Below are 18,161 nucleotides of genomic sequence, written 5' to 3'. Positions count from 1 at the left end.
GTTCATGCTGTTTTTGTGCCTCATCTGGAATTTTTGGTGATGCTTGTAGCGATGGTCGTAAGAAAGGGATCATATCAGATTGTCCACGAAAAGAAGTAGACATCTTACTTTGGCTGGAAGATGGTCTTTCTTCTGCAGATGTTACTGTTGCTTTACCATCTACCCCACGGACACAACCTTTTTTTCCCTTTCCAACACGCCTATTCCCCTTTCCACCAGCAGCAGACCTTTTGCCACTCATTTTAGTGCTTAACTAATTGGCTACTCTGTATCTGTAGTTGTTGGCACAACAACCGATGGATGAAAACCGAGCAGAACAGAGTGGCCAAACTGTGGTACTAGACCCAAAACTAATAACTGGATTAGATGCAGTGAAAATAGAGATACACAGGCGGTCTAGTTCATTTCACAGGCGGGCTACTCTGCTGTCGTGCAGACACTGCTCCTAGGCCCAAAACTAATAACTGGATTAGATGCAGTAAAAATTGAGATACACAGGCGGTATAGTTTGTTTCACAGGCGGGCTACTCTGCTGACGTGCAGACACTACTCCTAGGCCGAAAACTAATAACTGGATTAGATGCAGTGAAAATAGAGATACACAGGCGGTGTAGCTAGCTTCACAGGCGGGCTCCTCAGATGACTATCAGACAATGCTACTAGCCCAAAAGGATTGGCTGAGCTAGATTACACCAAATGCTGTGACAAACACTTGCACAGCACTGGCACAGACCTGCCTGGCAAACAGTGCTATGAACTGCTGTAACCTACCCTGAAAAGGGCTGATATTACAACTAGTCCCGACTCCCTAAACCTATCTCTCTGACAATTTGCTAAAAAAAAACACTCTTTAGTCTGTATAGCGCCCACAGCAGCAGCGGTGCCGTCTAACACTAAGCTGCAGCAGTGAAGAAATGGTGGCGACGGGGCAAATGACTGGTTCTTATAGGGCAAGGAGGACATGTGACATACACAGCCAATAACACATGCCCTTGCTTATGTGCATCAAATGCACATTGCTGTGTGTGTGCACTGCTGATAGGCTGAGAGACTGCACCGCCCCACTGTAAATGCGGGAAAGAAAAAAAAAATGGAGATCAGCGTTATTTCAGCACATATCTATCCCCCGCCCCCCCGCCCACTATACACTGAAACAGTCTATTAACAATGATAAACAGTTTTAATGTGCAAATTAAGCTAGGCTTTTGGTGAATAAACAGTTATTGAACAAACTCGAACAGCCAAATTTTAAGCAAATTGTTCAGGTTCGATGAACGACTCGAACACCGCCCAAAACAGGTCGAATTTGAAATTGGCAAACAGTTAGACTCGAACACCGCTCATCTCTATTCATGACCTACCTTGAGGATAGGTGATGTGCACCGCCACTAAATTCATAGTCTTGCCCTATAATTCACAATCTCTGACAATCATATAGAGTTTGGATAGTGCAGGAGAGGGGAATTAAATGAATTAAAGAATGCACAGTCATCTGATATTCTCGTCATCTACAAGGCTGGACCAACAGGGATCCAACACTTATCACCTATCTTCAGGAGCCAGACCTCCAAGGCTATCAATAAGCAATAAATGGCTATGGTGGAAAAATACTAAAATACTCCAACATGCAACAATTTGGAGTCAAGTTCTAAGAACATTTTTCTCTAGTTTTGAGCTGTAAAATATTTTTTGACATTGCTTTACAAAACTAAACAGGAAGATATATTTTCTTTGCTAAGTAGTGGATCGAACAGAGTTTAAAGGGAATCTGTGTCTGAAAACGATCCATTCCCAAACTGCCTACATGGCCATGTTGCTCTCTATGTCATCCATACCTTTACTGACGCATAGCTGCACAGGACTATACAAAGTGCAATATCTGATGCCGGCCTTATCTGTGCATCATAGCTACAGTACATTCTGTAAAAGTCTGGTTCTCCAGTAGTGAATAAATATGACATGTAATTTTTTTTCAAAACTAACAACTTTTTTATTAACAATTTCCTTGAACAATTCTATTAATTTCCCATTATATTCCACACGCTTTAGACATCAGTCCTAAAAAATATCTTGCCGTATACGCTGTTCACAAACTCAGTTTTCAATTACATAGTAAATGGGTATCTGCTTGTATTTCTTCATCTGACGGAAGTAATTGCTTTCTCTGGGGGTTGCTGTCATAGAAGAAAAGTGTGTTGTATTCTGACAGATTTCTGCTATAAAATCCATTTGTAAATTAGTCCAATTTAAAGAGCCAGTGTATTGGAATAAAATGTAGCAGGGGTGTCAGGCAGCTGCTCTTCATAAAACCAGAAGACAGGCAGCAGAATACAGGAGGCAGCGTAAGAAAGGCTTCCATGACACAGAATACATAAGATGACATGCAATTATAGGAGTGTTCATTAACCCTAGCTCCATCTATTATATGAATGGCTACACACTTTACAAATCTACTAACATTTTTTAGCCTGTGTATGTTTTCCTAAATTTCTTTATTTAAAATTTTTACAACATTTTGTATGCTGTGTTCTATTAACACATTATGCTTCTTTATTCAAGCATTTGGTAGGTCCTCGGTGTACTGAGGGAAACTGACAGCATATACACAAGCAGCATGCATCAAACACTGGCTGTACCTTTGCAGCCATATATTTTTGACTCTGAAATACAGCAGCATTTCAGAGAAAATCATAGCGTAAAATCCAGTGTGGAACAATCCTCACGAGTCACTAGTCAGAAAGGAGGGATCCCAGCGGCTTCTCCCCGCCTGCTGCCAGTGACTCACAAGTCTCTCCCTATACAAGCACGCAAGGTTCTGCCCCTGATTCCAACTTCAATCACCTAAATCTAGCCTAGAACTGCGCGGAACTCAGCAAATTTGTAAGAATTGTTTACGAAAAATTGGGACAGTCCAAACAAATTTGGTACAGTCGGCATGTATGCATATGAGTTTCCCAACCATTAAAAGGAATGCAGATTATAGAAAGCTGAATACAATGATACCCTGATATTTGTGATCTAATGTTTTATTCCAGAGAAATCCATGTTTTTCTTATATATAAAATGACCTCTTCCAGGCTATGGGGAGGAAACTGCCTGGAAGATAACTCTGCCTCCAGAGCTTTGTTTAAATGAAAGGGAGAGTTACCAGTATGAGACAAGTAACTAACACAGGACAAAAGAAATGAACTTTGACTTCTTGCACATTTTTCTGCACTTTTTGAGCTCTTCTGTATTGCAACATTATTGCAACTGTGTCTGCTTGTGAGATGGAAGCTGAAGCTGAGAGGAACCTGCAGATATATCAGGTATAGTCATATATGGTTCTGCAGTGAGATCAGGAGAGCAGAGACTGGCCGTAACACATCATACTGCTAACTTCCCCTTCATGTAAAACAAGCTCTGGAGGCAGAGATATCGTCCAGGCAGCATCCTCCCCAGAGCCTGGAAGAGGTTATTTATATGAAGTGATAAAAGATGATTTATCCACAACAAGACATCAGCTATGAGTCATACAGGAAATACTCTCCTCCGCAGTCTATAACCTGTATGCCCATATTAATAGATTAGAGAGGTTAAATGTGTTGACAAATTCCCTTTAAAGACTACTAATTTATGAGTTTATTTACATTTACATTTTAATTTTTTTCTTAAACTTTTCAGATTGACTGAATGATAGCGTGAGCAATGCCCGAAAAGACCAAAGTTAGCAATGTCCAAAATATAAATCCCAGGCATAGATACTTCTTATCTTCTTTAGCACCCATTGCCCCTATCATAGCCAGTGCAAACAGTGGGGTATAGGAGGTAGTCATTTACGATGAAAACTTTGCTTGAGATCTTCTGTGTACTAGGGGATTATTTTACTGGCTCTCCTTTTAACTATTAAACCTTAACTATTTAACCATTAAAAGCCATGTGGTTCCTATTTTTGGCTCTAGTTCCTAACTTCAAAGTTGTTTGAGAATATTTTTTTGCAACAAAAATATTTCATCCAGCCGCAATATATATAGCAAGGCCAGTTTAAAGCTGGGCCTGTTAAACAAATTAGAAGTATTTAGTTAATCTGGCACAAAAAATGAGCGATGAGGCCTGAAAAGGGGATTTAATCTCCTGCTCATCTTCTAAACTGATCTGCAGGCCTGCGCTCTATCAGGCTGTCAGTCACATTACACAGCTATGCTGTGAAGCTACGAATTTTCATAAAACCTACAAAGTGGAGTGATAACAAACAAGCCTTGCATGGAAATGTTATCTTCATAAATATCACCCTACATCTGCTGGTTGCTTATAGTCTTCAGACAGAACACAGGTGGATTATTCCTGCTTAGTTCTGGTATAAACACATCAGCAAAGCCAGTTTCAGAGGGCTGTATTTTGGTGAAATGAAGAATTATCATTATGTAGGACTAGATAGGTTCATTTCATCACACTAGGTATATTTTGCACTTGGGTTATACATTGATAAGTGCACCCTATGTATACTCCAAAAAGCCTATAAACATTAATATGATTTTCGAAACAGCATCCTTTTGGCTCGAGCTTAAAAGTTAAGTATCAGAACACCTTTCTCTATTGAGTGTTTTAGCAATGGGTTCTCTAAGAATGAAATAAAAGGAGCCACATCATATAATTCAAATGGCAGACCATCCTAGTCACATGTCAGGATAGGCTGCAGTCTGAAGAAACACAGCTCCTGAGACCTGTGTCTCAATTTATGCAGGAGATATATTGGAAGCACACATACGTCTGTGAGCTGAGGAGAAGGGCTGCGCCAGGAGGAGAAATAAATCTTCTCTTTGGGTGACTGAGCACAAAGGATTTTTTTTATCCAGCCTCAGTCCTCCATGCTCTGTCAGCCAAAGAGAAGATTTAATTCTTCTCCTGTCGCAGCCCTTCTCCTTGGCTCACAGATGTGTGTGTATGATATAGCTCCTCTATCATCAGTTGAGACACAGGTCTCTGGAGATATATTTCTTCAGACTGCATTCCGCCCTGACAGGTGAAAAGGACAAGTTACCAAATGGTATTTAGTGATGGGAGCCATTTTATTACATTCTTTGAGAACCCCTTTAAAAAGGAGGTATCCTACAAAAAAAATTATACAATGCTGTTTGATTTTTTTTTTAAATTACTTTTAATGGTAGACGAATCATTCAACGACCATTGCAAATTAGGTTTATTAGCAATATTTGCAAACTTTCTGCTGTTTTCATTAAACTAATCAGACAAGAATACTGTATTTACCTAAACAAAACGAATATAATGAGTGGTTTCTCCATATTTAAAACTAAATGGCATTTTAATGACTATTAGAGTCTCACAATTATTCAAACCCCTGAATCCATCATACAAGCACACATTTACAAATCAGTGTCTCAAGCACAACTGATGTAATTAACCAAGGGCTTCATTGGATGCAATCAGTGTGCTAGATATTAAAAAAAAATATTAATTACTTGGACTGGACATGGTGTTTGTTCTTGATGACTTTTTTACATGTTTAAAATATGTCAAGAGAATAGTCAAGCAAATAGGAGAAAAGTTATCTGACTTTTACAAACCAGGTAAAGGGTATAAAAAGATAGGAAAGGTATTGAATGTTCTTAGAGATACAATTTGAAGCATAAATCACAAGTTTAAACTTATAGAAACACTGCCTACACTACCTGAACATGGCGGAAAGGAATCTATCACTGGCTGCCACCATATTCCTGAGGAAGAAGTGATCAAAAACCCTCGAGTGACTGCGAAAGACTTGCATCAAGATCTCGTAACAAAGCAGGCACTGAAGTTTCAGTTAACACAATAAGGCACATGCTAAATGCTGAAACCCTCCATGCCCGAATTCTGAGATGTCCACCTCTACTGATCCAAAAGCACCGAAAAAGTTTGCTGCAGTATGCTCAAAACCATATGAATAACTCACAGAAGTTTGGGGATTCTGTTCTGAATAGTGATGAAAAAACATTTAAAGCTTATGGATCAGCAGTATGTCTGAAGGCGGTAGAATGAAGCATGTGTTGAGAAGAATACCCTACCTACAGTGAAGCATGATGGTGGCTTGGTGATGCTACGCAGCTGCTTTGCTTTTTCTTACCCTTGAAACCTGCAGCATATGGAAAGTAATATGGATTCTATCAAATATAAGGAAATCCTGCAAGAAAATGTAATGCCTTCTGTGAGGAAGCTAAACTTGGGCATCATTAGGCCTTCCATCAGGATAATGATCCCAAGCATACCTTGAAGCCCACCGAGGTTTGGTTTCAGAAGAAGTCCTGAAAGATTCTGGAATGGCCATCAGTCATCTGACTTGAACATCAGAGAAACTCACTGATGGAATTTGAAGAAGGCAGTTGCAGATTTCAACCCCAAGAATATTAGTGAACTGTAGGTCATTACCCATGAGGAATAAGCTAATATTTTTCAGGAACGCTGCCAGAAGCTGGTATCTGGCGATCACGTTTTCAGCAGATCTTAACTGCCAAAGGTGCTCTATTAACTCTATTAAGACGCTTGTCATAAAGGGGGTGAATATTTCTGAGACTGCAGTAGTCAGTAAAAGTGTAATTTGTGTTGAAATTGGAGAAAGCACTTGCTATATTAGCTGTGTTGAGCTATTTACATTGAAAAAAAGAAATCAAAGAAGAACAAACAGCAAAGTTTGTATATTTTGTAATATACCTAATTAACAATATTGAATTATTTTCATTGCAAGTATGAACTCCACCGCATAAATTGACATGACGGGGATTACAAATTTGGAGTGCTGGTAAATTTATTTTAATAATTTTCTCAACACAGTGTACATTAGATTTTATGAAATCTCATCCACAATGCTGCAACTGATAGACACAGCAGATTTTTCGTCCGAAAAACCCACTGCTTATACGTACCATGTGCAGATACCCTAAGTGTCTACTTTCAAATGGTGAAAACGTCTCATTTACTTCCAATGCATTCACAGTTTATACAGTGGGATATTCTTATACAAATTGTCATAGTCATATACAAACTTTGATCGCAAGTACTATACTCAATTAAAGAGAAGCTGGAACATACAACGTTTCTAAATAAATATCCCAGCAAGCATTGCCAGTGTGGATGATTTATTCAGTCCCATCTACCAGAGAAAAATGGACCCGGCATATTTATGTAATAAATGAGAAGTCAAATATTACAATTGAATGGAAATAATATGTATTATGTGGGATACGGCAACCTAGGTACAGGCTATTGTTCACTCTTGCATCATCGGGCCATTCATTTAAAATAGGTAAAAGTGACTCATCTGTCAAATCTGCCATATAGCCTATGAAAATGACACCCATGACACAAGTTTGAGCACATCCTCAGGCCTCAGACTTTTGGTCTTTTTCACATGCGTAAAAATTAATCCAAGATTCATCAGTGTTTTGGATCCAATTCATCAGCATCTGAGCAGTGTTTTCAGTTTGAATGAGACCTATGATGCTTTTATTCTGCTTTTTTGTGTTCTCTATAAGAGAGATGCTATGACACTACTCTGGCGGCAACTTATCTCAGGTAGAATAAAAGGAATGTTTGAAATGAAACACACCGGATCCTTGATTCTACCCACAATCATCTGTCCAGGCCCCCCATACACATTAGACTGTTGGCTGAACCTGTCAATATTGCCGCATTTAGCTGACATTAGTTTACTGTGTATGAGGGGCTTTACTGTACCAGTTAGAGAATTCCAGAAAATATGAGCCACAAACTAGCCCAAGGAAGACATCTGTTTGGGATGGTTTACACTGTGTACATAATTATTAGGCAAGTTGATTTTAGAGGATTATTTTTCTTATTGATCAACAACTATGTTCTCAATCAACCCAAAAGACTCATAAAAATAAAAGCTTAATATTTTTGGAAGTTGTGGTGTTTTTTTTTTAGATTTGACTATCTTAGGAGGATATCTGTTTGTGCAGCTAAGGCTGGTTTCACACTTGCGTTTTTGTCTGCTGCGTTTTTTTTCAAAAAAACGCATGCGTTTTTTTTTCCTATATTTAACATTGAAAACGCATGCGTTTTTTGTGTATGCGTTTGGTCGCGTTTTGCAACGCATGCGTTTTTTTACTGCATGCGTTTTTTTTCTAAAATGCTACTTGTAGTATTTTTAGAAGCGTTTTTTGGACCAAAAAAAAACGCATGCGTTTTCATGCGTTTTTTTTGTGTCAAAAAATGCATTGGAGTCAATGGGGACGCATGCGTTTTTTGGTGCATGCGTTTTTTGCGTTAAAAAACGCATGCGTTTTTTTATTAAAAACACTGAAAACACACTAATATGCCACCACCCAACGTAAAGGTGATAAAGGGATCCTAACCCTACCCCTAACCCTAACCCTACCCCTAACCCTAAGGGATCCTAACCCTACCCCTAACCCTAACCCTACCCCTACCCCTAACCCTAAGGGATCCTAACCCTACCCCTAACCCTAACCCTACCCCTAACCCTACCCCTAACCCTAACCCTAAGGGATCCTAACCCTACCCCTAACCCTACCCCTAACCCTAACCCCTTTATGGTTAGGGGTAGGGTTAGGGTTAGGGGTAGGGTTAGGATCCCTTAGGGTTAGGGGTAGGGTTAGGGGTAGGGTTAGGGGTAGGGTTAGGATCCCTTAGGGTTAGGGTTAGGGTTAGGGTTAGGGGTAGGGTTAGGATCCCTTAGGGTTAGGGTTAGGGGTAGGGTTAGGGTTAGGGTTAGGGGTAGGATCTCTTTAGGGTTAGGGTTATGATCCCTACCCCTACCCCTAACCCTAACTATTTGTTTATAGTGGGTTTTTTACTTTTTTTTAATGATTGGCAGCTGTCACACATTTCTCAGCATGCGTTTAAAAAACGCAAACGCATGAAAAAACGCATGTAAACGCGGTAAAACGCCGCATTTTTTACACCACATGCAAAAACGCATGCGTCAAAAAAACGCAGCGTTTGCATGCGTTTACATGCGTTTTTTCACCATGCGTTTTTTTGCGTTTTTTACCGCAAAAACGCACCCAAAAAACGCAAATGTGAAACCAGCCTAACTATTACTGTGTAGAATTATTAGGCAACTTAATAAAATCCAAACATATTCCCATCTCACTTGTTTATTTTCACCAGGTAAACCAATATAACTGCACACAATTTAGAAATAAACATTTGTGACATGCAAAAACAAAACCCCAAAAAATTAGTGACCAGTATAGTCACCTTTCTTTATGATGACACTCAACAGCCTTCCATCCATAGATTCTGTCAGTTGCTTGATCTGTTTATGATCAACATTTCGTGCAGCAGCCACCACAGCCTCCCAGACACTGTTCCGAGAGGTGGACTGTTTTCCCTCCCTGTAGATCTCACATTTTATGAGGGACCACAGGTTCTCTATGGGGTTTAGACCAGCTGAACAAGGGGGCTATGTCATTATTTTTTCTTCTTTGGGACCTTTACTGGCCAGCCACGCTGTGGAGTCATTGGAGGTATGTGATGGAGCATTGTCCTGCATGAAAATCATGTTTTTCTTGAACGATACCGACTTCTTCCTGTACCACTGCTTGAAGAAGTTGTCTTCCAGAAACTGGCAGTAGGTCTGGGAGTTGAGCTTCACTCCATCCTCAACCCGAAAAGGTCCCACAAGTTCATCTTTGATGATACCAGCCCATACCAGTACCCCACCTCCACCTTGCTGGCATCCGAGTCAGAGTGGAGCTTTCTGCCCTTTACTGATCCAGCCTCTGGCCCATCCACCTGGCCCATCAAGTGTCACTCTCATTTCATCAGTCTATAAAACCTTTGAAAAGTCAGTCTTAAGATATTTCTTGGCCCAGTCTTGACGTTTTATCTAATGTTTCTTGTTCAAAGGTGGTTGTTTTTCAGCCTTCCTTACCTTGGCCATGTCCCCGAGTATCACACACCTTGTGCTTTTTGTTACTCCAGTAACGTTGCAGCCCTGAAATATGGCAAAACTGGTGGCAAATGGCATCTTGGCAGCTTCACGCTTGATTTTCCTCAATTCATGGACAGTTATTTTGTGCCTTTTTTGCCCAACACGCTTCTTGCGACCCTGTTGGCTATTTGCCATGAAATGCTTGATTGTTCGGTGATCACGCTTCAAAAGTTTGGCAATTTCAAGACTGCTGCATCCCTCTGCAAGACATCTCACAATTTTGGACTTTTCAGAGCCCGTCAAATCTCTTTTCTGACCCATTTTTCCAAAGGAAAGGAAGTTGCCTAATAATTAAGCACACTTTATATAGGGTTTTGATGTCATTAGACAACACCTCTCCTTATTACAGATGCACATCACCTGACTTACTTAATTGGTAGTTGGCTCTCAAGCCTGAACAGCTTGGAGTAGGACAACATGTATAAAAAGTATCATGTGATCAAAATACAACTTGCCTAATAATTATGCACACAGTATAGTGAATCCTGCATTGAGCAGGGCGTTGGACACGATGACCCTAGAGGTCCCTTCCAACTCTAACGTTTTAGGAAGACCAAACAATCCTTTATAAGTGCTGGGCTCTGACATACTAATGGGCCTTCCAATTAAACACATGACAGCGCATTTGAACCTACAGCCAATTACTTGTCATAAGGGTATATTTCATTATAGGTGAATAACATAATAGAAGTTGTTATGACATATTCTGAGTGTTAAATGATAACAGATTATGATGCTTTACTTGGAATTATTTCCTCTGATGGGCCTAATGAACCGTGGTCTGACACTTGTACCAGTGAAACTCCAGCATTAACACAAGTTATTTATTATTAAGTCAAAAAGAGAAAGGATGTTTGCCAGCTCACCAATGAAAATAGTCAGCACGTAAACCACGATCCGACCATTCGTGCATTTAAATGGAGAAAACAAAGCGAATATTCCAGCTCCTGGTAAAAAAAAAATTGTTATATTCCATATAAAAGTTAAAAACTTGTGTCCAAGGCAGAGAGTACAAAAAGTGATGCGTTTCGAACGTACTCGGACATTCTTCCTCAAAGCTTGTTCAAAATGGGCAACCGCATCTTTAAAAACAAAGAACGTCTGTGCATATTCGAAACGTGTCACTTTTTGTACACTCCGCCATGGACACAAGTTTTTAGCTTTATTCCATGTAAAAGTCATCAACAATTTTTTTTACCAGAAGCTGGAATATTCGCTTTGTTTTCTCCATCATTTATTATGCTTGTTTAGTGCCAACATATTCCACGGCACTTTACAGAGATTGTCCTCCCTGTCCCCATTGGGGCCCAGAATCTTAATTCCATATCAGTATATCATTTGAGTGTGGGAGGAAACCGAAGAACCCATAGGATACAGTAGAACACATATTATACCTGTGTTTTAGGATCTTTATTCACTTGTTCTAATGATTTACATATTACGTTTTTCAGATTTCCATCTTCTGAATGTGACACCATTTGGGACATAACTCACTTGGATACGGTATGTGATATCTATATCATTATTTAAAAATATTCTTAATACTGCAGTGTGGTTATGGACTGGAAAAAAAATTATTTTATTACAATCCTCTGAGATCAATGTCCAAATTGCAGGGCATGCAGAAGTGGATTATACAATTCCTGAAGAAAAAAAGTGCTCTGATACTAGATTTTCTCGAAACATTTTAAAGAACATAGCCTGTGGCATAAATTGCTTAGTGCAGCTTGTGAATGAAGCAAAGCAAAGGTCTGAAACCTTTTATACCATCCACATGCCGGCCTCTAATGCTTCACGTCCCAGTTATGACCTGGATGTAATTCAATTTTAACTAGTAGATACATGAATACTGGACCTACATGATCCTTCTGCTGGATTGGTGCTACAGGTGTATGTTCAGGATGATGATTTCCTATGCTGTATAGACAATATAGGTTTCGGCTGGTATGCTTTCATATAGTCATTTTGAGCCGTCATGGAAGCGTTTGACTACCCAAAATATTTACACAAACATGGTCTTTTAGGGTACCTCCAGATGCCCACTTCAGTGATCCGGATGCCCACCTGAGTTTTTTTTTATATATGAACTATAGGTGATATTCATTAGTCTTATTACATATGAAATATTGATGATACAACAGTGAAGTTGGTCACATATCAGCGCTTCATGGAACCAACGTCCTTGCGTGATATGATCTAGCAATTATAAATCAAATATATCCAATGACTAAAGCTGGCAATACACTAAAGCCCTGCTTTTTCCATTTTTGGGGGGGGGCGGGGACTGAAAGTCTGCTTTGTGTAAAAGTTCTTGCAGAATGGATGTGATTTCTTAGGAACTCTTACCCACCGCATGTTTAACGATACAGTTGAACTGTACTTTTTATGCATTTTTTCATTCTGTATTTGGAGCCTGAAAAAAATCATGTATAAGGCAATTACATTTTTACGTGCAGAATGTCCAATGTTTGTGCAATAAAAAATGCATGGCATTTATGAACAACCTGATAGTATTCAACCTGGGTTTTTGCGAAATTTCAGTAAGAGCCAGGTGGTCAATAATGCGAGTGTTTGCTATGGCATTATTAGGGCATCGTGAAGCTTAGAGTATTACCTATCTGAAAGGTGTGAAGATTGTGTAAGAGGGTTGAAAAACTAACTGAAGGTAGAAATTTAAGCTGGTTGTAGGGACTTAGAGATAGTTATGCAACAAGTGACAAATGTCTATTTGCACTATTGGACAAGCTCAAATATAGGGTGAGGGTCTACAAGCAGTTTCCTAACCCTGTTGTGAATTCTGTGGCAGAGCTCCCTCCTGTGGTCACAAGTGGTACTTCGGCTGGTTCTCTCTGTGAGCTTCCGTTGGTGGAGGAAAGTGGTACTGCGGCTTCTGAGTTTCCTTCCTCAGGTGATGTGGTGAAGTCGTTAGGTGCTGCTCTATTTAACTCCACCTAGTGCTTTGATCCTGGCCTCCAGTCAATGTTCTAGTATTGGACCTGTTTCCTCCTGGATCGTTCCTGTGGCCTGCTGCTCTGCATAGCTAAGTTCTCTTTGCTATTTGTTTGCTGTTTTTTTCTGTCCAGCTTGTCAATTTGTTTTTTACTGCTTGCTGGAAGCTCTGGGACGCAGAGGGTGTACCTTCGTGCCGTTAGTTCGGTACGGAGGGTCTTTTTGCCCCCTTTGCGTGGTTTTTGTAGGGTTTTGTGTTGACCGCAAAGTTACCTTTCCTATCCTCGCTCTGTTCAGAAAGTTGGGCCTCACTTTGCTAAATCTATTTCATCTCTACGTTTGTCTTTTCAACTTAACTCACAGTCATTATATGTGGGGGCTGCCTTTTCCTTTGGGGCATTTCTCTGAGGCAAGGTAGGCTTATTTTCTATCTTCAGGCTTGCTAGTTTCTCAGGCCGTGCCGAGTTGCATAGGGAGCGTTAGGCGCAATCCACGGCTGCCTTTAGTGTGGTTGGAGAGGATTAGGGATTGCGGTCAACAGAGTTCCACGTCTCAGAGCTCGTTCTTGTTTTTTGGGTTATTGCCAGGTCACTGTATGTGCGCTGACCTCTATGTCCATTGTGGTACTGAATTACCTTTCATAACAGTACTGGAGGCCGAAAGTACTAATGATTCTCAATAGAGGGAAAAAAGAAGTTCTGAGACCATTTTGTTTTCTTTGCACTGTGTTTTGCCTTTTTTTTCCCCTAGACATTTGGGTGGTTCAGGACACAGGTGTAGCAATGGACATTAAAGGTCTGTCTTCATGTGTGGATCAGCTCACGGCAAGAGTACAAAGTATTCAAGACTTTGTGGTTCAGAATTCTATGTTAGAACCGAGAATTCCTATTCCTGATTTGTTTTTTGGAGATAGAACTAAGTTTCTGAGTTTCAAAAATAATTGTAAACTATTTCTGGCTTTGAAACCTCGCTCCTCTGGTGACCCAGTTCAACAAGTTAGGATCGTTATTTCTTTTTTGCGTGGCGACCCTCAGGACTGGGCATTTTCTCTTGCGTCAGGAGATCCTGCATTAAGTAATATCGATGAATTTTTCCTGGCGCTCGGATTGCTGTACGATGAGCCTAATTCTGTGGATCAGGCAGAGAAGAATTTGCTGGCTCTGTGTCAGGGTCAGGATGAAATAGAGGTATATTGTCAGAAATTTAGAAAGTGGTCCGTACTCACTCAGTGGAATGAAGGTGCGCTCGCAGCTATTTTCAGAAAAGGTCTCTCTGAAGCCCTTAAGGATGTCATGGTGGGATTTCCTATGCCTGCTGGTCTGAATGAGTCTATGTCTTTGGCCATTCAGATCGGTCGACGCTTGCGCGAGCGTAAATCTGTGCACCATTTGGCGGTATTACCTGAGCTTAAACCTGAGCCTATGCAGTGCGATAGGACTTTGACCAGAGTTGAACGGCAAGAACACAGACGTCTGAATGAGCTGTGTTTCTACTGTGGTGATTCCACTCATGCTATCTCTGATTGTCCTAAGCGCACTAAGCGGTTCGCTAGGTCTGCCACCATTGGTACGGTACAGTCAAAATTTCTTCTGTCTGTTACCTTGATCTGCTCTTTGTCATATACTGTCATGGCATTTGTGGACTCAGGCGCTGCCCTGAATTTGATGGACTTGGAGTATGCTAGGCGTTGTGGTTTTTCTTGGAGCCCTTGCAGTGTCCTATTCCATTGAGAGGAATTGATGCTACGCCTTTGGCCAAGAATAAGCCTCAGTACTGGACCCAGCTGACCATGTGCATGGCTCCTGCACATCAGGAGGTTATTCACTTTCTGGTGTTGCATAATCTGCATGATGTGGTCGTGTTGGGGTTGCCATGGCTACAAGTCTATAATCCAGTATTAGATTGGAAATCCATGTCTGTGTCCAGCTGGGGTTGTCAGGGGGTACATGGTGATGTCCCATTTCTGACTATTTCGTCCTCCACCCCTTCTGAGGTTCCTGAGTTCTTGTCTGATTACCGGGATTTATTTGATGAGCCCAAGTCCGATACCCTACCTCCGCATAGGGATTGTGATTGTGCTATCGATTTGATTCCTGGTAGTAAATTCCCAAAAGGTCGACTGTTTAATTTATCTGTGCCTGAGCACGCCGCTATGTGGAGTTATGTGAAGGAGTCTTTAGAGAAGGGGCATATTCGCCCGTCATCGTCGCCATTAGGAGCAGGGTTCTTTTTTGTAGCCAAGAAGGATGGTTCACTGAGACCTTGTATAGATTATCGCCTTCTAAATAAGATCACGGTTAAATTTCAGTACCCCTTGCCATTGTTATCTGATTTGTTTACTCGGATTAAGGGGGCTAGTTGGTTCACCAAGATAGATCTTCGTGGTGCGTATAATCTTGTGCGTATTAAGCGAGGCGATGAGTGGAAAACTGCATTTAATACGCCCGAGGGCCATTTTGAGTATCTAGTAATGTCGTTCGGACTTGCCAATGCTCCATCAGTGTTTCAGTCCTTTATGCATGACATCTTCTGAGAGTACCTGGATAAATTCCTGATTGTGTACTTAGATGACATTTTGATCTTCTCGGATGATTGGGAGTCTCATGTGAAGCAGGTCAGAACGGTGTTTCAGGTCCTGCGTGCTAATTCTTTGTTTGTGAAGGGATCAAAGTGTCTCTTTGGTGTTCAGAAGGTTTCATTTTTGGGGTTCATCTTTTCCCCTTCTACTATCGAGATGGACCCTGTTAAGGTCCAAGCCATCCATAATTGGACTCAGCTGACATCTCTGAAAAGTCTGCAAAATTTCCTGGGCTTTGCTAATTTTTATCGTCGCTTCATCTGCAATTTTTCTAGTATTGCTAAACCATTGACCGATTTGACCAAGAAAGGTGCTGATGTGGTCAATTGGTCTTCTGCTGCGGTGGAAGCTTTTCAAGAGTTGAAGCGTCGTTTTTCTTCTGCCCCTGTGTTGTGTCAACCAGATGTTTCGCTTCCGTTCCAGGTCGAGGTTGATGCTTCTGAGATTGGAGCAGGGGCTGTTTTGTCGCAGAGAAGTTCTGATTGCTCGGTGATGAAACCATGCGCCTTCTTTTCCAGGAAGTTTTCGCCTGCTGAGCAAAATTATGATGTGGGCAATCGAGAGTTGCTGGCCATGAAGTGGGCATTCGAGGAGTGGCGTCATTGGCTTGAAGGAGCTAAGCATCGCGTGTTGGTCTTGACTGATCATAAGAACTTGACTTATCTCGAGTCCGCCAAGCGGTTGAATCCTAGACAAGCTCGTTGGTCGTTGTTTTTTGCCCGTTTTGACTTTGTGATTTCATACCTTCCGGGCTCTAAAAATGTGAAGGCGGATGCTCTGTCTAGGAGTTTTGTGCCCGACTCTCCGGGTGTATCTGAGCCGGCGGGTATCCTCAAAGAGGGAGTAATTGTGTCTGCCATCTCCCCTGATTTGCGGCGGGTGCTGCAAAAATTTCAGGCTAATAAACCTGATCGTTGCCCAGCGGAGAAACTGTTTGTCCCTGATAGGTGGACGAATAAAGTTATCTCTGAGGTTCATTGTTCGGTGTTGGCTGGTCATCCTGGAATCTTTGGTACCAGAGAGTTAGTGGCTAGATCCTTTTGGTGGCCATCTCTGTCGCGGGATGTGCGTACTTTTGTGCAGTCCTGTGGGATTTGTGCTCGGGCTAAGCCCTGCTGTTCTCGTGCCAGTGGGTTGCTTTTGCCCTTGCCGGTCCCGAAGAGGCCTTGGACACATATCTCTATGGATTTTATTTCAGATCTTCCCGTCTCTCAAAAGATGTCAGTCATTTGGGTGGTCTGTGATCGCTTCTCTAAGATGGTCCATTTGGTACCCTTGTCTAAATTGCCTTCCTCCTCTGATTTGGTGCCATTGTTTTTCCAGCATGTGGTTCGTTTACATGGCATTCCAGAGAATATCATTTCTGACAGAGGTTCCCAGTTTGTTTCGAGGTTTTGGCGAGTCTTTTGTGGTAGGATGGGCATTGACTTGTCTTTTTCCTCGGCTTTCCATCCTCAGACTAATGGCCAGACCGAACGAACCAATCAGACCTTGGAAACATATCTGAGATGCTTTGTTTCTGCTGATCAGGATGACTGGGTGTCCTTTTTGCCTTTGGCTGAGTTCGCCCTTAATAATCGGGCCAGCTCGGCTACCTTGGTTTCACCGTTTTTCTGCAACTCTGGGTTCCATCCTCGTTTCTCTTCAGGGCAGGTTGAGTCTTCGGACTGTCCTGGTGTGGATACTGTGGCGGATAGGTTGCAGCAGATTTGGACTCATGTAGTGGACAATTTGACTTTGTCCCAGGAGAAGGCTCAACATTTCGCTAATCGCAGACGCTGTGTGGGTCCCCGACTTCGGGTTGGGGACTTGGTTTGGTTATCTTCTCGTCATATTCCTATGAAGGTTTCCTCTCCTAAGTTTAAACCTCGTTTTATTGGTCCGTATAGGATTTCTGAGGTTTTTAATCCTGTGTCTTTTCGTCTGACCCTTCCAGATTCTTTTTCCATACATAACGTATTCCATAGGTCATTGTTGCGGAGATACGTGGCACCTATGGTTCCATCTGTTGATCCTCCTGCCCCGGTTTTGGTGGAGGGGGAGTTGGAGTATATTGTGGAGAAGATTTTGGATTCTCGTGTTTCAAGGTGGAAACTCCAGTATCTGGTTAAGTGGAAGGGTTATGCTCAGGAAGATAATTCCTGGTTCTTTGCCTCTGATGTCCATGCTCCCGATCTTGTTCGTGCCTTTCATATGGCTCATCCTGGTCGTCCTGGGAGCTCTGGTGAGGGTTCGGTGACCCCTCCTCAAGGGGGGGTACTGTTGTGAATTCTGTGGCAGAGCTCCCTCCTGTGGTCACAAGTGGTACTTCGGCTGGTTCTCTCTGTGAGCTTCCGTTGGTGGAGGAAAGTGGTACTGCGGCTTCTGAGTTTCCTTCCTCAGGTGATGTGGTGAAGTCGTTAGGTGCTGCTCTATTTAACTCCACCTAGTGCTTTGATCCTGGCCTCCAGTCAATGTTCTAGTATTGGACCTGTTTCCTCCTGGATCGTTCCTGTGGCCTGCTGCTCTGCATAGCTAAGTTCTCTTTGCTATTTGTTTGCTGTTTTTTTCTGTCCAGCTTGTCAATTTGTTTTTTACTGCTTGCTGGAAGCTCTGGGACGCAGAGGGTGTACCTCCGTGCCATTAGTTCGGTACGGAGGGTCTTTTTGCCCCCTTTGCGTGGTTTTTGTAGGGTTTTGTGTT

The 18,161-nt window shown here is 41.7% G+C and overlaps 1 protein-coding gene across 1 annotated transcript in view; it reads left to right on the top strand.

Annotated features, from left to right (window-relative positions):
• Nucleotides 1-18,161, top strand: part of SEMA4B (semaphorin 4B) — a 454,316-nt gene that overhangs the window by 189,863 nt on the left and 246,292 nt on the right. Inside the window, exon 2 of the mRNA XM_069766179.1 lies at nucleotides 11,404-11,455. The gene's annotated coding sequence lies outside the window, so the exon portion shown is untranslated. The remainder of the gene's footprint in view (nucleotides 1-11,403; nucleotides 11,456-18,161) is intronic.

Source organism: Ranitomeya imitator, chromosome 4 (assembly GCF_032444005.1).
Source record: "Ranitomeya imitator isolate aRanImi1 chromosome 4, aRanImi1.pri, whole genome shotgun sequence".
NCBI classification, from domain to species: domain Eukaryota; kingdom Metazoa; phylum Chordata; class Amphibia; order Anura; family Dendrobatidae; genus Ranitomeya; species Ranitomeya imitator.
This window is presented reverse-complemented; position numbering and strand designations above follow the sequence as displayed.